The 22,127-nt window shown below is 44.5% G+C and overlaps 1 long non-coding RNA gene across 2 annotated transcripts in view; it reads right to left on the bottom strand.

Annotated features, from left to right (window-relative positions):
- LOC121658157 overlaps positions 1-22,127 on the bottom strand; it is a 171,170-nt gene that overhangs the window by 81,194 nt on the left and 67,849 nt on the right. Inside the window, exon 3 of one of the 2 annotated variants that reach the window (XR_006013852.1) lies at positions 13,654-13,803. The exons of the other annotated variant lie outside the window; for it this stretch is intronic. This is a non-coding gene — a long non-coding RNA (uncharacterized LOC121658157). The remainder of the gene's footprint in view (positions 1-13,653; positions 13,804-22,127) is intronic. 2 annotated transcript variants of the gene reach the window in all.

The following is a 22,127-nucleotide window of genomic DNA, read 5'->3' on the forward strand; positions in this document are numbered from 1 at the left end:
GATCCCTGGCAATAAAAACACGATAATGAGAAGTAGCCAGGATAGCACTATTTCTGCAAACAGTATTTGCATTCCCTGGGACTGGAGCATAAGCTGTATTTATCAATAGAGAGGTGAGGGCTGGTTTGAATGCAAAGGATTAGACAAGTTCATTTTGCAGAAAATGTGGTGGCTGTGGTTCACCTTTTTAGCATTGGCTGCAAGGTATCAGTAACAAAACAGCAACTCCTCCAAAATCAAATGCTGCAAAACAGCAACAAAAGATACCAGAAGAGAATATATCTAATATATCTGCTTTCTGGGGGTTTTTTTTTGGGGGGGGGTTTAGGTTGTTTTGTTTTGGTTTGTTTTTTGGGTTTCAGTGGTGGTGGTTTTTTTTTTCCTAGGTAAAGCCAAAAACTCAACAGCTAAAGTACCAAAACCTTGGTTTATTTATACTCAGGATGTGCAGGAGCACAACCTCATTAGAAGGTGAAGGAAAAGCAGCATGTTGTATTGCCCTAACGAGTAGCTACTATTTAACAAAAAAGAAGATAAACTATTGCTTTATGGAAGCCCAAAGTGTCGGAGATTTCTCTAGAGAGGGCAATATAATGTAATTAAGGCCAAGTGCAGTGATGAAAAGAGCTACCTCAGTGATGTATATCGTCTGATCCTGCCCCCCCCAATCCCGAGTCAATGAGGACACAGCTCTAACAGGCTGCTTTCCATGATTTACCAGAGCAGGGTATTTCCAAAAGCAGAAAGAAAAAGACAGTTTGTAAACACCAATCACTCTCCCACCGAGAGGAAAGGGAAAGATGCTGTTGTGCTTTAACAAGGGCTACGTGAAACAAATGGCTGCTTTGCCTCTGCAGGTCATTAGCATAGGTACAGCCATAAATTTTGTTGTTCCCCACTGCGGTACAGCAGAAATCCTGCTGAAGCTGTCCTTTGAGCTCACGGCACTCCGGACAAAAGGCATGCTCAGTTTCCACCTCTGCACTTGGTGACACACAGGTTGGAGCTGCATCCTTCACTTCTCCTGCCTCAGGTCCCACATTTTAAGCCCCAGTGAGATGTTCAGAGCTCAGGCTTTGATGGGGATGGGGCAGTTTGCTCTGACATCTCAAAGCCTGCTGTTTGGGGTGGTTTTTTATCCCTCTCATTAAATGAATTTTTCTCTCTTCATTTATCTCTCTTCCCAATGAATCTCCTGGCTGACGCACATGTTCCACATGGCAGGAAATAAAAGGAAACTTTTCTTTGGTAGCATTGTGCAGGCAGAGAACCTTTGTATTGGAAAGAAAAGGAAAGGCAGAAAGCAAATTCTTCCAACACTGCTTGCTTGGAAAAGCTTACAAATCCTGCTGGCAGAAAGTTTATAGTCCTCTGCAGAGATCTCAGCTGGGTGATATTTTTCTGTCTCTCAGACAAGAAATAGCATGCAAATTCTCTTAAATTACTTGGTAACTACAGAAGATATGCTTGGCAAATACCCTGTCACTACACAACACAGTAATTACATATTCTGCATCCAGGTACCAATTATATTGCCTCTTGATTGCTCAGTGATTACACTTCAAAGTAATTACACCTGGGTACTCTCAGTGATAAAGTAGCAACAGTCCTGTGTCCATTCTAGGGGGAATTGGCTTCCCTATAAACACCGTTCCCTAACACTTTATACCAAAAACAGATCCAGAGATCTCCCAAGGAGTGGGAATGTGAGAGAGGGAACGTGCTCTTCCTCCCAGAGTACTGGCGGGCTGCTGATCTTCCTCAACTATCAACACTCAAAGACCTCTGAAAGCAAGACACTCATTTAATGTTAAAAGGAGCCAAAAGTCACCAGGGCAAAATGCATGGTGAGGAGTCAGGAGGCTTTGAAGACATAAAAAAGGTGATGTGGTGGCTCTAGAGGAGCAGGGGACAGGTGCTCAGTGTGTGGCAGCACTAAGAGTGACAACCCAGCACAGACTCACACTGCAGCTCTCCTAGAGAAGCAGTCAAGCCCTGACTGCAGCTCCACTGCTCCAGAACCAGGAGAGCTTGTGCCACGAGGCTGAGCCCCACACGCTCCCCAGGGTGGCCGATGGCATCAGCACACCGAGGTGTACAGCTGTGTCCCCAGACACCACAGCAGCCCTGTGCAGTCCCTGAGCACAGGAGCACCAGGCTCAAAATGTTCACACTTGCAAAGGCACAGCTCATCATCCTCCTGGGACCCAGCAACCAAACCACACTGCTCGCACTTGCTCTGTGAGTAATTCCTTCAAACGTGCTAAATCAGTCAGAGGGGAGAAGGGAGGAGAGGATTTTCTAAAACAAAGACTACTGCCACCTGCAGCTGCTGCTTGCCTTTCCTGTCACCTCCTGAAGCTCATTCCTGACCATATACATCATTCCTATTCTCCCTGCATCCCAGAATGACACTTTTTAATGGCAGCAAGTGTTAGAGATTCACTTCTGCCAACCTTTTCAGATCAATCCTGAAAGCTCAGAAGCAACCTGGGCAGCATTTTAAGAGCTCAGAGTTCTGGCACTGTCCCTTAGCAATGCTTAAGCGGATGTTAATAGGTTAACATGTTAAATATTGTCTCTTTCTTGCTGAACCAAATGAGAAATACTTCAATTACAGTATTCCCAGGGAAGATCCCTACTCACTCGAGTTATTGTAAGCCAGGCCACAATCATCACCAGTATCTGCCTGCTCTAGGCCAAGACTCTTCTGAGTTTTTGCTTTGTGATTGCACTGGACACAGGGCAGGAGACCCTCTGGAGATCATGATGTTATTAATAAGCTGTATCCAAGCTTCTCCTCACTCCCTGCTAGAACACTGCTTGTCCCCCAGCCCATGGTACCATCTGAGCTCTTGTTTTTCCCTAATTACTCACGGGTCTTACCTACAGTTTTTTGAAGTAGGTGCGAATTTTCCACTGATTTCAGCATATACAGGGTATGGTCCCTAGAGTAATTTCCAGCTAAATAAGATACTCAAGGAAATCACCATGACAGTTCATTAATAAATCTTATGATGAGTTTATTGCATACTGTTGAGGGGGAGGGAAGGAAGAGAGAAACTGCATGCTGTCTGAAAAAAAATGCATTTCCCCAATAAAAGACTCCTTCCCTCGAGTGCATCATAATTATCAATGAAAAGTGGTCCGGCATATGCATCTGAGGAACAAAATTATTTGCTACTCTGCAGAAAAACACAGTTACTGGGCTTGTATTTCTGCACCGGACCAAAGCTTTGGTCACCTGGAATTACCATGCCTGTAGGACATGCTCCAGGTGTGTACAGGCCGTAGCAAACCTCTGTCCAGCAACAACCAGTCCCACACCTCAGAGGTTTCATCCCTCCCCACTTTACACCAGTGGAAGGGAATAATCCATCAGGGATGATGACACTATTTTTCCACTGTGAAGATAGATTATCAGGCTTTTACCAGAAGCTGTGAAAGGTGGATAATCAGGTCAGTTCAGATCCCCCAACCTTCCTTGCTCAAGAGGCAGCACCTTCTTTGTCTGCCCTCTCCTCAGATTTCTATCTGCTTCTGTGGTTGGAATGAGACCATTCCTGACTTAGCAAAGGGAGTTGCCAAAGCCAAAATATAACCTACTTTTAGAATTTACAGAGGAAGTTCTCCATTAGGAACTTTAAAAGGAAACAATCTTCAGCCAGATGTGTTTCAGGCTGGAATTCACCTTAAGAGAAAACAATGAAAGCAATGCAATCCTATCAGTCAAGATGCAGAGACACTCTCACCAGGGCTTAATTAAGAACATTCTCCTTCTGCTTTGCTGGCCACATCAAATGTAGGAAAAGTTCTGACCTTCTTCTTTGGCAAGACCTGGAGAGACTTGGCTGGCTGAACCTGAGCAGCAGCTTCTTCCTGCCCCAAACTGTGCTGTGAGGAATGGTGGATCCCGACTTCTGTCCTGTACTTGGGCCAACCTCAGCCAACACTCAGCCTTGCTGGGAAGCCTCAACACTTGCAAAAATCATCAGAGTTGAACACAGAACACATTTTAACCTACTTCAGATCTTCCCACATCCATATCAGCAGGTCCAGCAAAAAGAATTCCAGGCTTGTCCTTACAAAATAATTTCCTCTGTGCGTACCCATCAGCAAGCAGGTGACATTGCTTAAGCTTCCTGCCACAAGGAAGATGTAATCCCTGGCTTCGGTCAAACCTGAAAATCGCCCATCAGGTCCTCTTTAGCAAGCAAAACTGAACTGGAAGGACCCAGCCAGTGCAGCTGCTAGATGGATGGCAAGAAGCTCCATGCCTGTTTCACCCTTAGTGTCAAATACATTCGGCCCTATTAACATTTTATCTGCGTGCCAGAGCAAGAGCAGGAGACCTGGCAACCAGTCAAAAATAATCTTTCCTGGCACACAGAACCCTGCTGCAACAACTCCCATGGACTTAGGGACAGCTGATTGGCAGGAGGGAAGAGGCTGAAGATGGAGATGTGGAAGAAAGAAGGGGAGGAGGGAGCAGGCAGGCCCAGGATGGGGAGTGTGCTGGGGAGTGTGCAGGGTGTGAGATTAAAAGATTTACATGTGCATGACTACAGGCCTAAATTGTTCATTGCCAGAGGATGGGAAGGTTGTTTCCCTCAGACACTGGCTTAGCAAATTCTGTCTGCTGTTCCCTTTGTGTCTCTGGTCTCTGAAAATAGAAGGAATTAGCCCTTATCTGCACAAGACGTCTGATTGCTGGCCAGTGTTCACACAGTACTGTGAGAGGAAATACCTTCTCCCAGCTAAACATCCCCCATCCACAAGTGCAGCTGAGACAATGCAAATGCTATGGATCAGTGCTGATGACATGGTCTATCTCGGACAAACTCAGCAGTGAAAGGGAGGGATCGTTCACACTTCATCGTGAGATTTGGCATGGCCCGGTCAAAGGATTCTGGTGGAAAAAGCACCCCACATCTTATTTACTTTCAGCTGAATATCCACAGATCTTATGCTTGGGAATATTCACCCTCGTCAGAGTAACAGAAGGTGCAAGAGATCGAATTTGGGAAGCACTGGGTAAGCATAAGGGATGAAAACAGGTTCCTCACACCAGCTGAGGAGCAGAGATTCGATTCCTCCATGGCCAGAAGAACAGGTTAAACATAGCAATCATCCAGATGTGCAGGCTTCTCCAGGAGTCATCTTCAGAGACTCACTCCAGGGCCTCTTACATATCCAAATATGAAATTAAAATAGGAAATATATGAGTGGTCTCCTGATACAGTCAAATGCCCTAGCACCAGGGTGAGATTGGTTAGTATAATTTCTATTCACATTAATTAATTGGAACACCTAGAGTTTCAGACAATAGCTCTGCAATTCCACTGTTTAAATAGCTTACAGTATTAGCAGCTAAGGCAAAAGGGAGGGATGAAGAACCTACTGATTAAAAGCTATACTTTAATGAGTTAGCAGTCCAAATTTTACAGAATTCATCAGGGATGGTTGCAAAACCACCCAAATTAGAGTAGGGAGAGCGCACCACAATGCCAAACTGAGGCAAACCATCAGTGTCAGGCTCACAGACTGCCAGCAGAGCAGCTGGGTTTGTCAGGCTGGGGGGACAGCAGCAGTGTGATGACAGGAGGGTCAGTACCTGCCACCAGCCACGTGACTCCCTGCATTCATTACTGCAATAAACATCACACCAGGAAACTGAAATAGGAACCAAAATGTAGAAAGAGAAGAGGAAAAACAAAAAAAAGGGAGCTTGGGGGAGGATCCTGGTGAGGAGAAAGGGGTCCATAAAACAAGGACAGCTAGAAGTCAAAGCAGCAGTTTCCTGCTGGAAGTGAAGCCTCATTTTGCCTGGTTTCCTAACAGAACAAGAGTCCTGCAGTCATGTTCCATGTGTGTGTCTGCTCTGCCCATTTCACCCCAATGGTGGCTCAGTCCCAAAGGCATGGGCATCCCACATGTTTCACAAAACCAGGAAGGCAGGGATGTGCTGGGAACAGCTGGGTTGCACTGGGGTTACTGAGCGTGCAGCCCTCAGATATTCCTTGTTAGCCTTCAGAGAAACCACGCAAAATGCTTGACTCCCATGTGTGGTTGCTTGTGGAAAAATAACATTTCTTTGCTCTGATTTCTGTGAAGTTGTGCTGCATCCCTGTGGCCTCGTGCAGGGCTGGAGAGACTCAGCTAATCTGCACCTTGAGGATCCTCACCAATATGTGGAGTCAGAGCACGCTGCTGCCAGAGGACTTGCTAAGCCATGGAAATGTCACCATATGAAGTTGAGGAAATTACAAGGTTATCCCAAATGAATTTATCTGGTAAATTAATAACGTTTCAGCATGAGGGAAGCAGAAAATATCTGTCTTTAATTTCTTTTTCTCTCTGATTTATTAACAGCATGGAAATATAAGCATGGCACAACACTCCGGTCAACTCCCAAATCCCCATTCTTCTTATAAATCAGGGAAATTACAATTTTTTTCTAACCAAATGAGGCATCAGAATCAGTTCCAGCATGTGAATGTGTGCCCTAGAGATCTCAACACCTTCAGAGCAATGCAAGTACACACAACACCTAAATTAGCTCTGATAGCATGCAAGGGAGCACGGAGACAAATTCCACAAATCTGAATCCTCCTTTCAACACAGCTAATTCAATCCAAACCCTGTGAAATGAGTTCATGAGAAAAGAAAACATAGTTCCTTACTCCATTCCTAAAAATCCTGCTTGTAAAATGTGTATCTTTATCCCCTTGCCTGTTGTGCTTATCTCCTGTCTTGCAGCACAACCAGCTTCTGAGCTGTGTGCTTTGGCACGTAGGTCCCAGATCAGCAAGGCTCAGGTGGGAGGCATCTTTGGAAACACACTTAGGCCTGGCTTGCAGTGGTCTCTCCTCAGCAACCCTCTGGCTGCTTCTCCAGCCAGCTTTCTGTGTTATTTGTCCTCATCAGTTCTGCAAGGTACAAGTCTGTCCCATCCAGCCATTCTCCTGTCTAGGCTGACCTGGTGAGAAGGTCTGGAATAGCAGCAAAAGACAAGAAGGTCCACAAAGGAGGGAGAAAGTAAGGAGCCAAGTGCAGTCAGCCTGAAGCTCTTTTTTAATACCTTACTCATGTGTAATGAATCTGCATCATCTCGCCGCAAATGCAGGCTCGTAAAGATCCAGTTCAGTGTTTCCCTTTCATTCACATTGATGATAATATGACTAATTGTAGTCTTCTTGCCCACTGAAAATTGAATGAAGGAGGAAATCTGCATACTGACTGAACATGCTGCCAGGGAGAATAATAAATGAAAATCAAAGGCCCAGTTCCCAGATGACTGTATGCAAAGGAATCTGTTTGCATGAGAATTCACACTTTCAATCACCACTGGAAGTCTGCCGTGGATAGCATTTTTCTGGTGAAAATGATACAAGCATTTGATCTTCCTCAGAAGAAAATCTGTGATGTTCAAGAGCGCACAAAATCTCACCCTTCTCAAAGCGCCCAGGCAGCGAGGCCGAGGAGAGCCCGGCTTTGGATGCATGAATTCCACATGCAGCATCCCTTGATATCAGCCTGATTTATGTGATGACTTCCTGAAAAAGAGATAATTATGTAGATTGGGATTATTTATTTACACAGCCCTGTCACATTTGGAAGGGAACTGGAGCCCCAGATCTGCTCAAATTCCCTGGCACGGCTGATGTAGAGGTTCCCTGTCGGAACGCATGGAGCGCGCGCCTGTCACACCACCTCTCTCTGGAAGTGAAAGGACATTATTCAGGCATGAATCACCCAAAGCAGGGCAGTGTCTGTCCCAGAAGGCTGCTCAGCTCCCAGTCACGGTGCACTGCTGCTGTCGGTCATGGCAGCAGCCGTGGAGGTTTTAGGGGAGTGCAGTTCCCTGCAGCAGCAGCAGCAGCAGCAGCATGGACATTCTGGAGATGGATCACACCAGCCCATGGAGCCTGACAGCAGCCTGGTGTTTGCCTGGTAGCCCAAGAGAAATGCAGAATAAAGCAACAGCACAGCTCAGGTGAGGTTTCACAATGCAGTAGCAGGAACCCTGCCCACATCTCACTGTCACCTCCTAAAAGCAACATGACCAAATGCTGGCACTGTATTTTTCCGTGTAGATGGTTTCTCAAGTGCTTCTCTGCTAGTTTTTGTCAAGAGGGCACATAGATAGCCTTCCCAAAAGCCCTCTGGAGCCACCTTCCTGATGGAATGATCCATGTCCTTCCATGGGATGGTCCAGAGGTAAATGGAACACTTCACTTTACGAGTCTATAGATTTCCCCATTACCACAATTGCACCAGAGCTACCAACTTCCCTGCTTCTGAAGAGTCAGGGAGGCAACTGGACGTGAAATTCCTCATAGAACAAAACTCAATATTTTTTAAGGCAACTTGAATGGGAAAGATGTTCTAGAGTGATACTTGGGTCATCTTTACACCCTCCCCATACCTCTGGTCATCATCCTGGGCATACTGACCAGAGCAGCTACTAGGCTGTTGTGGTTTGTGCTGCTCACAACCAGTTTTTTGGGATTCTGACACTCAGGTTTATTGGATTGCAGACTGGCCTGGATGTTCCCTTCCAGTTTTCTGTTCGTTATGCAAGAAGAACCCTCTTTAACTCTTTAGATCAGCTCCCTCTCCTTCTTGCATCGCTGGAGCAGAGCCCAGGGGATGGAGCTGAGGCTACAGTCTGAACTTACATACTGAATACAAGTCACATGAGTCAGTAAATCATTTGTCACTAGAGGGGGGCCCTGCACCTGCCAGAGAGGAATAATTAAATGATCAAGTGTCCGGAGAGCTACAGGTACAGAGGAAACTGGATATATTTGAGGTGGTGGAGTAGCCTTCTTCACAAAATATCTGACAATTACATTGTTCATTAGCTTTGCTTCCCTCCCATCAGCCCTACAACCCAGTGAAGCAAAAGGGTCAAAAGCAGGGCCAGAGCAAGGCTGAATGTCCTGGGTTGCAGTGTATTCTATTACCATCCTCATGAGCTGTTGGAATCAGGTGGGGCAGTGTTTCCTTGCCTCCTCCCCCCAGACTATCTTGCTGTTAATTGCCCATCATTGTCCTACCGCCTGACTCAGAGATAACTCCCTCCGGACTATCTTCTGTTAATGAGCCTAATCAACACTTGGCCTCATGACTCATTACCCCATTGTGAGATGCTCCACCCAGAGGGAGGAACCAAGCATCCCATCGTGGATATAATCTGGGACTCTGAACACCAGAGACAACCCTTCCCACTGGATTTCCAGAGGACAGGAGCTACACAGCCCCCACTGGACTTTTGGAGGAAGAGCAGATCCTTTTTCTACAGGATCACCACTTCAGAGGACTGCAGCCACCATTCTACCAGACTGCTACCACCACCCTGCCTAACAGGGACTCAGGTCGTATCTTGACTCTATCAGTTTGAACCAGTGTTTTCTTTTAGGTTTTTTTTTCCTTTTTTTTAATTTCTCCATTAAATTGTTATTCTGACTTGGTGCCTCCCACTGGTTTGCTTTCAAACTAGTACACTGAAGCACAAGACTCCCAACAAGGAGGAGGTGTTGATCTCACATACAGCCTGCCTGCACTCGGAAGGGCAGCTTCACCTTGGGAGCTGGGCTCCACGTCCACGCCTAACACCACCTCCCCATCCCCTCGGGTGCTTGCTGCCCCTGGGCACGCTTCCAGCCAGTTACTAATTTGGACCTGTCTGTGCAGTTCACTTCACTCATTTGCTGTGGGGTGAGATTTAAAAAAAAAAACCAGAAGAAAATTAAATCTAGAAGGGAATACCATTTTTTACTTGGTGCTGGCCAGTGCTCAATCAGGAATGGGACATCATTTAAATATACATCTTCCTGGATCAGGAAGAATCCCCTACTCTCTTCTCATGTAGAAACATGGGTGGGAAGAGGGGGATCACACTTTCTAATAGCTGAGGGTGTTCCTTTGGCCTTAAGCCCAGCATCAGGGCTATAATTAGGGTCAGAAGAATCACCAGTGTCAGTAGCCACACGTGGAGGACATGCTTCCATCCACCTGAGAAAGCAGCACCTCCCTGGCACTCTTCCAGTCATCCTTCTTTCCCCCTCAAGGGATTCCTGTCAGTTCCAGGAAATTCTCATCAGGACAAATTTTGAGCAGCCTGTTGTGACAAGATCACTTTGAGTGCTGTGTGCCCAGCGCCAGCGATGCTCCGGATCAGGGCTGGCTCTGGCTCCTGCCTCGCTCCAACCTCCCTGGGTACAGAAACATTTCAGCCAGCCATGGAAATCACGATACAAACTCTCCATCCCTGGGAGCAGATGGGGCAAAACCACACAACTGCTGCAAAACCTATGCCTAAAACTAGCTCCCCTGAAGAGGGAAGTGCATAATTTATGATGGTTCCTGGCAGACTCAGGAATGATTTTCAGTGAATGGAAAAAAAGGTCATTTATTTCTCCACTGTTGTAATATTTTAATTCAGTATTTATTGCCCCAAAAAGTATTGTTTAGAAATTTGTGGTACATTTCAATTCAACATTATATAAATATACTTGATTTTATTTTGGAGCCAGAGTATGGGAGCATCAATAAAAATTAAAATTGCACTTAAAGACCTAAAATAAAATGTAGCTTTATATTTTGGGTGAAATCAAATATTTCAGAGAGACCAAACCAAGTATTTCTGAACAGGTTTCACCATCACCTCCAAAAAAATTCTGTTATCAGCATAAGATTCTCCTTCATTCTTCTCACTCAAAACTAAAAATTTGTCGCTTCTAACCACTCTCTGTTAGATAGTGTCTTATCATCCCCTTTCCATAAATACTTAATTGAAAGAGGCATGAATTTCTTGGTAGCACAGCAGTTTGGAGAACAAGAAAACTATGAAACACTGATTTAGAAACAACCCTGCAGGAAGATTTTCTGAGCTGATACCACCACAGGATGGTAGAAAAATGGTGAACGTGCGAAAAAAAAAAAAAAAAAAAAAAAGAGCAAGATAAAAAATTCACAGGAAGAAACCCCAAAACTGTGCAAGAGCTTTAAAAATTCAAAACATTTTGACTATATGCTTGGACCCAAGGGGATGTTCTAAGAAGAAATGTATCTGAATGGGTCATTCAGAATGTCCTCATGAGAGCAATTCCACATTGTGGAACATTTTGTATTCTTTTGCCAGAATGCTGATTTGTATGTGACCTGTACACTGAGCAGCAAAACTTTTACACCACCTTTCGTTCTATCCCAAGACAGGAATGGATAGCAAGCTTGAATGGTTAGCTATAATGTCAACACATTTTTAATAAAATATTCCTGGCCTCATGACTCCACATCATCACAGTTCCATTAGCCTAAGCCACTTGTAATAAATTAGTATGCAGAATGATTTCCAGGGACTTGCAGCTAAAGAAATAATAAGCAGTTTCTCTTTCTTTATTTCTTTCTCCCTCTCCTTCTTTCCTTCTTTCTCTCCTTTCTTTCTTTCCCTCTCTAAATGATAGATGGATTAACAGACGGACAGACATCCACCCTGGAATTTCCTGAGCAGATCAAAGCAGGTCTCACCACAAGCTGGTAGATGGCTTCCATATTCAGGATATAATTGTGTTTGTGCCTTGTGCAAATAGAAACTCTTGCACTGCTCTGGTCATGATGGAAATTAATTTTATTGAGGGCTTCTTCCCTCCACACTGCGAACCTTGTCCTAAGCTCAGAGGACAGACATAAAGGAGAGTCTCCATGCAGGGTGGTCATGCTGATGTTGATACAGCTCCCAGAGGGTGTTATTTCCTTGTTCTCCAGGGCTGGATGAGCAATTGGATCATTTTATTTGTGGGTCAGCCCTGAAGTTACCATCACAAGCCTTCATAACTGGGCAGTTCTCTAGCCACGAGGGAAGGAATGATTTTCATTCTAGCAGCTGCGCTGATAGGAAAGGCACTGGGAATGGAATGTGTAACCTAACAGGCAACCAGTCACTCCCTCTGCCTCCCTCCCTGGCGGTGGCACAAAGTCATCTTGGCAGGCTGGAGGCTGCTGCAAGCGAAGAACTATTTGTGTGAGCACTGCAGAGATTAGATGTCATGACCAAAATGCCAGGGGGAACAGCAGACTGCAACCGAAGCACCCAACCGAGCCATGAGTAGATGGACCAGCCCTGGGATAACAAGGAGGTGCTGCATGCTTCTTCTGAGTGAAGTGACAGAGCAGCACAGGAAAAACCCTGAGCAGCATTTTCCTGATGTGCAGTTGCCTCTAACCAGCACTGTCAGTCTCTGAGTGCCTTGAGCCAAGCAGCAGCACTTGTCCTGCTCCTTCGGCTGCTCTGTGTCCCACCCCAATGACGCAGAATGCGCCAGTCAAGAGTGGAGAAGCATCATGGTTGCCTAGGCAATGCCTTTGCCATGAACAATAAACGAAATAAAAGACAATGGCTTGGGTTAGCAGCACCCAGGGGTCTGGGTAACTCTCACCACTGCAATTCCTCCCTATGGAAAAGCCAGCTCCTCGCTCCACACATGGATACGTACACAAACACTGGTGCATTCCTTCTGCCTTTCACTGCGGGGAACTGCCTCCTCCAGCTCACTCCATGTCAAACAGCAACAGAGGGAGAAGAAAACACATCCAAAACCACATTCAGCCAAGCCCACTCCTTCCTACCTCTTCACAAATGACTGCCAAACCGTGGGAGGCATCCAAGACTCCTAAGAGACAAGGAGTTCAAGCCCCCGGCATTGTGAACCACTGCAGTGAAACCTCTCATTTAAATGTGCTGGGAAATAGTGTTATAAACACGAACAAAAACAAAACGCCGGACACCAGCCCACCACCCCGTTCAGAGTGGGTTTCTGTCAAAGGAAGACGCTGCAGGCTGGCACTCGCTGCGGGCAGGCAGCCACCGCCTGGCCAAGCGTGATGGCGTGGCTCGTTTTTCACTCTGACACCACTGCAGGCTCCACAAGGCTCCTTGACTTGCAAGGTGATCAGAATATTGAGTACGGTACTGCAGTAGCGAGCCTGGCACCCAGCACGGCAGTGGAGCGACTCCCGCCCTCCTTCCCCGCCCCTTTCCCGCTTGCATGCAAGGAAAGAAGGAAAAAGAAGGAAGAACAAAACCCCCACAACAATGAGATTCCAGGCATCCAACACCCCCTCATACATCTTCGGGAAGGGACCTTGGCTCCATTGTTTGCGGTCCTTCAACTCATTTCTCACATGCCAGAATGTCCGTGGGTCCCGTCCCCATGCACAGCCCCCTTTTTAACATGCATACTTCTGCCGTGGAAGTGTAACCCTGGCAGTAATTGCCATGATGGTCCTGCTGCAGGGACACTGCGGTCCTCCTCTGCCTGTTACTATGCACATAAAATTCCTTGAAGGAGTAATAAGTCACCGTCCGCCTCCCATGATGCAGCCCATGGCTTGGAACAGCTGCCAGGGTCAGCTCCTGTGGAGGGACCCAGCCTTGTCCTCCTCAGCCCGTTCACCCTCAAACCCTCAGCACCCATTTATGAGATGGGAACAGCACTGGCCTGACTGACAGCCTGATGTCCCACCTAAAATCTGAAGCCACTCCTAACTGATACAAACAGAAACCCACGGAGGCTGAGTTTTAGTCAGGGAAAAGTTGCAGACCTGAATCTCCAAGGGCATGGATTAATGAGTTGCCACCAAACACACCTGATAGGCACAACATCTGTGAACTTGTGGCTTGCCATACTCCTTGTGCTGATCTTTGCTCAGCTGCATCCCCCCCCGGCTCTGTCCTTGGGTCTCTTGGATAATTTCTCCAGTCCCATCTTCCCAGCTTCATTCCTGCCTGTAGCTTTCCTGCAATGAAGAGTGAGTCATCAAAAACACCTTCAGAAAACTTCTCTTTCACTCGTGAGCTTCTTTACCTCATCCAGCTGGGCAGGTTGCACACAGAACAAATTATTGTTGCTATTTCTGAGAGCACTTAAGAACTCGTGTCATAGATTGAGCGTGGGAGAGTCAGTCCTAAAAAAGTTAAAGGGCCAATGGCATATTTTCATTGTAGTTCTGAGACGCAGAAGCATCCCATGTGATCAAATATCTATAGGATGCTTAAGCATAGTCCCCGTTCATCTTAGTTCATTTTATTTATTTATTTAAACTAAGTAAGATGTCTCTGAAAAGCATTTAAATTTACATAAATATTGTGGAGAAAGAAATTTCATGCTGCTACCTGACTAATCAGTTACACACTTAGCAAAACCAGGAGCAACAGCGCAGCGGAGGTGGGGTTCTCTCTCCCTCCCACTTGCATTACTTCTTCTGGATAACTCCTTATTGATCAGCTGAATGACACAGCAGAAATTTCAATTTCAAATTTAAAAAAAAAAAATTCATTTGCTGATTCAGTTTTAGAAAATGTTTGCAATAGGTTTCAATGTCAAAAAGGCACCGTTTCATTGACCAGATCTGACTCGAGAATACGAAACTAATGCACCCTGTTGTTATTCCTTCCAGTGGCAAATGACTTCTACAATAATTAAGCCTGGGAAAATAGATTATTGTTATAAATATCTGATAACAGGTATTCTGAACTCATGAATGTCTCTCTGATGTGAGATGGGGATTGACAACATAATCAGCTCTCTTGCCACTCTGCCTTTCTGCAGCAAAAAGTGTATCTCTGTGCACTCCTGCTCTCCTCCTTGCCCCAGTCCTCCCCACCTTTGGAGTTGCTCAGGAGAGCTCAGTGCTGCCTGTGGTGAATCAAAATGTGTTATCATTAGGCTGAATGTGTTACTGAGTTAATTAAATGTCACACTTTTGATAACATTAATTAGAAGCATTTCAGACTCATCTGAACACACACCCTTCACAAAACCTGAGAAATAAGTGCTGATGTTTTCATCTCAGTAGATTTTATTGATGGAAACCCTTCATCCATTCATTCATTACTAATATTCAATGCATTTTTTACAGTGTAAGGCAACAAGTTCTTTCTCTCTTTTTCATTCTGTACCAGACTGTAGGAAACACTTGTAAAACTCAGCTGTGGCCCATGTTTGGAAGCTCAGGTTCCCAGGACAAGGTTGGACCACATTTCTAGGACATGGCCTGTAGCATGTTGAACTCTGCAAGTCAATGACAGCAGCTTTAGGCTGTGGTTGTCCGTGGCCTGAGAGCTTCACAAAGTCATCATGGAGGTTGATGTTGTCCAAGTTTGCATGGCTCAATCCTTTCCCTACTTAGAATGAATTCCAACCCCTTGGATTTGAAATAAGGGAAAGTTCTAAACCAAAGCAAATCTCAGCTCAAAAAATCCACACCTTATTAACTACAGACAACACAATTTTCCAAGCCAGGTACTACACTGCCCCTAAATTCCCATATGCACTGCAGACCTTTTCTCACGCAAAATTGTGTTTCCCTTTAGCCCATCAATCATCTCTTATTTCACCTCCCCCACTGCAGGTTAATGCTCACCAGCACAGCCACCATCCCTGTTTCAGAAGCAATCTCAGTAATTTCCCCCCACAAACACAACCCCAAAACTGATTTGCCAGGCTTCACTTCAGGATGTTCACTCTCCTTGGAACCCCTGACATGGCTGTTTTCCTGTTACAGATTGGAGCAACACTTTGCACCTTATCAGAAATGTATTTAACCATTTATTACTGTGTAAGGGACATGACATAGCAGCTAAACGACATCCTCCATAACACAGGATGGATGGGCACTCTAAATGTGAATTGGTCATTTGTTTACTGGTAGCTGCTGGGCTGTTTCTCTATGCATCCACTTAAATGAGGTTTTCCTTGGTTTTTGAAACCTGCCTGGGTGAAGAACATACACAAATCACAGCTGATTGTTTCATTCTATGAAACAGAAATAAGGGTAGTAAAATTAGACAGAAACAACCTTCATTCTCTTCTCCATTCCAGCTGGCTGGAGCCTGAACTGCAATGCACACTGGCAGTGGATTTTTTCACCAGAGCCCATCATCTTTTGTTTCTTCATCACCGTGACATTGTTAGTTCATTCTAGACCCTTTGTACTCTGCTTTATTGCTTTGTCTCAAAGCTCTGTCATACGTCTGACACCTGAGGTGTCCCACAGCAGCTTTCACTCGGCTTGACCTTGGCCTTAAAAAGATGTGGGGGAAGTCAGAGTCCCTGAAAGCTCTGGCTGAAGAGAGAGGAAAAGAGAAGAATAGAACCCTAAAGAGATGCTTATGGGATCTTTTATCAGGCAACTCTGTAAAACACTCCATTTGCTATTAAAATGATAAACTGGAGTAGCTTCCAGAGATAAGGACTATGACAAAATTCTGTTATTAAGTGCTACAGCTTTGTTCTTGGCAGTGGCACACACCAAAAGCAGTGTAGCTGTGATGAGGAACATGAGAGAATTTTCACTCAACTTGCTGCAAAAAGGAAGAAAGCAATGCAGACAATAAAATCACAAGTTCAGCAGATTCCTGCAGCATTTATATGAGACTTTAGATCGCATGATGAAATTGTGATAAACAGTAGCAAAAAAGGTGTTGTATGAATAGAAAAATTAGAAGTTTTGCATTAAATTTGACAAAAATGTGATGGGTGGGAGACCATTCAGAAAGATTCATGCAGCCTGAAAATGCATCCAAACAGCTGAGGATGAGAATTTCATTGTTCCTACATGTCTTCAGAGCATCTCTGGCTCTAGGGAAAGATAGAAAGATTTTTTTCTTAACTGAGAGAAAATTCCCAGGGAAAGGAGAAACTATAAATTTATACTCTTATCATTGAAAGAATGGCCATATGGGTCAAGTCAAACCAGCTTAGTGAAGTGTTTTGTGGCCAGCAGTTTTCCTTAGGAAATACTGGGAAAGAGTACAACAGCCCTGGCTCTGTACACATGGGCTTATTTAAATTAAGAGAAGGAAGAACTTGTTAGAAAGAAATAGCTACAGCAAGTGGGTTTTTTACGTAGAAAACACTAACTTTGTTCTAAAATCTTTTAATTAATGTATTCTATATCAGGACTAATGCACATATTTGAAATGAAGAAAAAAACTTACAAAAAGAGTCAAACAACAACTTGAAGGGAGGTCACTGCCCAAGGCTAGAAATATATTCAAAGACAGAAAGAAAGGTAAAGGAGTACATACAAAAAACATTAGATCTGCTTTTTACAAGAGCAATTACCCACTAAAATTGTTTGTCTACAGCTTTGTGGAGGTGTCTTTCACTCAAAGTCTTTAAAGCAAGGGAGGATGATCACACAAAGGTTATGGGTCTTGTGCCAATGTAATGGAGTGCAAGTCTGCACTCTGTGAGCTGGCAAGATGAAAGAGTTGAGATGAAATGATTCACAGTCACCTTCTAGCCTTAAAATATGTGATTCCCAGACTCTCTGCATTATAGGTTTTGTTGCCTTCCTGTTTTCTGGGTGGAGTGGAGCCATCTGAGCCACAAAACATCCCTGAGAAGATGGTGAGTCTCAAAGTCGCTGCACTGCAACTTCCTCCTGGTTGTTGCTTTTTGCTTTTGTGCTTCTGCAGAGCCCAGCTGCTGCCTTGCTACTTTTCTCCACATTGGAGGAAAAATAATGAGGACTCTTCGGAGACCACAAACTCTCTTTTGTTTTCACTATAAGGTGTTTTCCCATAACTGCTCTGCATATAGCAATATCCCAGCATACCTGATGTTCTTTAGACAAATCGAAAACTGCAAACCAGATCTAGCAAATCAGAGGGACAGCTTGGTGGCAAAGGTGTAAAAGGAGCAGTCAGGAATGATGGGCACTTCTAGTGGAGGAGGGTGAACAGAAAATCCACTAGTATCAGGATTAGGACCAGTTTTAGTCAACACCACCTTGTTCAGTGCATTTGGTGACGAGTTTAGAAGCTCTTCCAGCTCTTCCTGCAGTTCCCACAAACAAATTGCAGTACTTGGGGTGGGAATTGAGCTGTGTCCTTCTTCTGAAGGGTCTTCACGCCTTTGCAAAAAGCCACAGCTGTGTTACTTGGAGAGGCACCATTTCCTTTTCTGCTTCTCTCCAAGTTAGGACGCCATTCTCAAAATGCTTGCACCAGTGGCTAGAGAAAGAGCAACTCTTCAAACATCAAGGAGTAAATAATGTTGTCAACATCAGCATCGTTTAGCTGCTGGTAGAAGACAGATTTATAGAAGTAGCAAAAATTGCTGGCATTAAGTAATGTGACTGCAGGCTGTTCTTGTTTGTATTGTTTGTGATCACAGAGCAGGCTCTTTCGCTGTGGGGCCTATAGCAGCAGAGATGATCGCAGCCCTCCGAAAAATATTGGATTCTCACTTTGGTAATACTCTTGTCTCAGGAGAGGCAAATTCACAGGCCTCCAGCAGCTTTGTACTGAACAAGATTTGCAATAAACGGGATTTTTAAAGGGCACTGCAAAGACAGTAGTGGCGTATATTTGAGTGTGTTTGCAGGGAGTGCTTTTGAATAAGAGCATTAAATGCAATGGGAAGGTGTGGGGAGGACAAGGAAAGTGTTTCTCATAGCCTGGTCACAGGACCAGGCACCACTGGGTGACATTTCTTGACAGATCTTGCCCCACTGCCTCACAGTCATTGTTATTAGAGCCAGGCAAAATATCCCTGTTCAAAAGAAGATCATGCCAAACTGGATCCATTTTTTTACCTCACACCAGCCCTGAAGGGCCCCAGCACCAGCAACCTTTGAAATCCCTGTGAAAATTGTAAGGGTTTATTTGGTTCAGAGCACACTGTGCAGGAAGGAAAGAGGCAGAAATTGCAGCCTGTGAAGCCAATGTTTTACCTGGCCAACACAGCCTGGAATTGTTCAGAACTAGGTTTACTGGAAAGTTCACAAACCTTTCAACAAGCCTGGCCTAAGGTCAGACTTCCACAGCAGAAACTGCCACAGCCCTCTCTGCTGTGGGTTATTAGAGGATCAGCCAGCCTTGGACTGGCACTGCTTAACTTAAAGCAGGGTTTAATTGGCAGTTAAGCAGTTTTACAAAAGAGGAGACAATCACAACAGCCAGGAAAAGGAAAAGGTTGCCTTCTGAGGTGGCACAGCTGGTCCCCTCAGCACCAGTCAAGTGAAGGTACAGAGCCAAACCCAACCTTGCTCAGCCAGAACAGCCACAGCTGCTCACAGTTCTGGGGGTACCTGGCGGCTCAGAAAGGTGAGGGATGTGTCTGAAATAAGAGATTGATGTGCTTGAAAAGTCTCATTTTGACATTGTCCTCCCATGCCTGTCCTGCTAAACCTTTTATTATTATTATTATTATTATTATTATTATTACAGTTCTTCACTGCCTGTCTCAAGCACATGGCAGGAAAGACAAATGTCCAAGCTGGTATCTGGAACCAGAAAAGATTCAGAATGGCAGTAATAGAAATGAATGTTCTCACATCTTTCAGCACAGATAGCAAGGAAGCCTAAGCAAGCTGCTCCCATTACTGTCACCCTGTCAAGGCCAGACTCCACTGGTCAAGCTGGAAACACATTATTTGCACTGACAAATAGTGAGCTTGTGCAGTACATTTCTCTGAAATCACCAGCATGATTCACAACAGCTTCACAGTCTGGCCTCAGAAGATCAGTTGAAATGGCCTGTCCTATCCTTAATGTCTTCTGCAGCCTCTGTAAAAAAAAAAAAGTACTGGGAAATGGTCTTTCAAGAACACTTCCCAGCTGTACAAACACCTCCAATCTACTCTGACCTTCACTGAAATCTCCCTCTCAGGGAAGGAAAATTATATCTTTTAATTTTTTCTAATGTTCTGGTTTATTGTTTTTGCTCCTTCTCATGCAATATAATTAAAATGATGTCCTCAGAGTTGGAGGATACTTACAATAAACAGCTTCTGTGGAAGCTGAACAACTCAGCTATGGTGCTTAATCAACTGGAGATGATGTTTATTGCTGCATATGCTCTGCTGCTGTGAAAACTAGCCCTTAAACACTCAGTTTCTAAACAAGACAAAATATAAATCCAATAAGAACAAGTTAAGGCCCTTGACACACTGTAGGGAAGTGAAGGCAAGAAAGAAGGATTGTCTGTTGCACAATAGGAATAGGCTTAGGTCAGTTAATGCATTGTAAAATGAATTACTAGTGATAGATGAACCACAGGACACATAAAATGCTGATTTTCTTCCAGTAAGTGCCCATGTATAGAGCTCCTTAAAGCTGCAAATTTCCCTCTCATTCAACTCTCCCAGCCTGGCTGCTCCAGAGCTCAGACAAAACCTGTGGGCTGCAACATAGCTCATGTGCCTCCCTATAGGCAGGCCCAAGAGAGCTATTCCAGGGGCTGAAGAACACATTTTAAATAAACATCAAGGGCAAAAGAGCAGCTGTTAGCAGCAGTGATAAATAATTGGGAAATATGCTGAGGGCCAAATGTTCAAGAGCCCTCAAGTACAAAATGAACCTGTCACTGTAATGAGCCTCACACTTTGCTACGAGAAAACAAGACTGGAAGAGTTGATGCCCAGCTTTGCATCAACTCAAATGTAGAGAATCATTCGACTCTAAACCTTCTGAGGTCCTTCCTATTGTGTACAAACAATCCAATGTAATTTCCTGAGCTCCTTGGATTAGTCAGGATTATACAAACTCATCAGTGCTCCTGTGACGTTCTGCCTGCAGATCATGCCCAGCCTCATCCACTGGGGTAAAACTGGGCAGAATCACATGGCTGCAGGAAAGAGGGCAGTAAGGGGTCCCTGGAGCAGAGAACTGGAGAGCTGTCACCCACCAGCATGGGCTGTGTCCCTCTCACAGAGGGGGACCTTCTCAGCCTTTTGGTTAAAGTGTCTCTAAATCAGTAGCTCAGTTCTGAGCACACCAAGACTGCCTGGAAAAAGCCTGCAAAGCTCACCTGATCCACCAGTTCAGCAAGGCTCCTATGTAATCAGCCCATTTTTACTTGTTTGTATCATTCCAGGACACAGTTTTTATCTCTCCACTTTTATATACTTCTGTAGGAGCCCTTTAGCTGAATAAATTACATTATTAACAGCACTAATAGCAACAAAGCGACTGATTGGTAGGAATTTCATTTGGCATGCTAGAAATTACAGTTAGAGGTGTGTTTTAAATGTTGATAAATACAAGCAGAAGACTTCTGCTTCACTGGAGAAATAGATTCTTCCATTGCCTCCTCTTGTGACTGAGTATGAAATATTGCAAAATTATTTCTCTCTGCAATTTGCAGCCCAGCCCATGCACCTTGTCTCTTCCTTCAGCTCTGAAATACAAGCACAAAGCTTTTGTACTTTGACTTATCTCGCCTCTACCAAGCTCCTGCACACCTAGATATAGTGGCCCACTGTAAATCCTCTGGACTAAATTGTTGTGCATTAGAAAAATATAATACAAAGCAAAGAAGAGCATTTGATTTCTTTGGGTACCACAGAGGAATTAAATCACATATATAACACAAAATAAGCACCTGGTTAAGGATTGCCTGTTGTAAGACAGCAGTATAAACCTGCCAGAAGAATCAAAGCACTAATCATCAGATTTGATTTTCCCTAGCTGTGGGAAGGAACAAGTGCAGTCCTTCAAAAATCACACCAAAAAATAGTGGAACATTCCTAAGGACTCAGGCGTTAAGGACAAGTAACAGGTCTGTATTAGGAACACACACAGAGACTCCCCTTATCTTCTTTTCTTCTTTTTTTTTTTTAAGATGAGTTAAGACTGGTGAAAAAAACAGCTTGGGACCAAAACTCAGCACTCACATAGGTGAAAAGTATCTGTATAACATGAAGAGAAACAGCAGCATCAAACTGTCTGCAGCTTTTTTCCTAAAGCACCTAAAACACGGCGGAAAATGCTTTTTCTTTGTTTTCTTTCATTTTTTCCTTAGGAATTCATTAAAATCCTCTTTGTGTCCTGTCATATTTAAGGGTTCTCTAAGTCAGGAGCTGTATAGGCAGGCATGACTTTGGGACAGACACCTCTCAGACAGAGAGTAAAGTGAGCTCCCAGACAGCATTTTCTGAACTTGTCAGCGGAAGCGTTTGCAGCGGAAATTTTATTTCAAGAGCTGTCTGCATTCAATTAGGGAACAGAGGCAGAGCTGAGCCAGCCGAGGCCAGGAACGCAGCCCAATATTTTCAGCACTAAGTAGACAATGAGGCAGACTGAAGCACCAAAACAGTAAACAGTTTGTGAA

The sequence above is a fragment of the Corvus kubaryi genome, unplaced genomic scaffold, assembly GCF_017639235.1.
Source record: "Corvus kubaryi isolate FWS band 111438036 unplaced genomic scaffold, C.kubaryi_AGA036_p1.0 split2-37374, whole genome shotgun sequence".
Taxonomy (NCBI): Eukaryota; Metazoa; Chordata; class Aves; order Passeriformes; family Corvidae; genus Corvus; species Corvus kubaryi.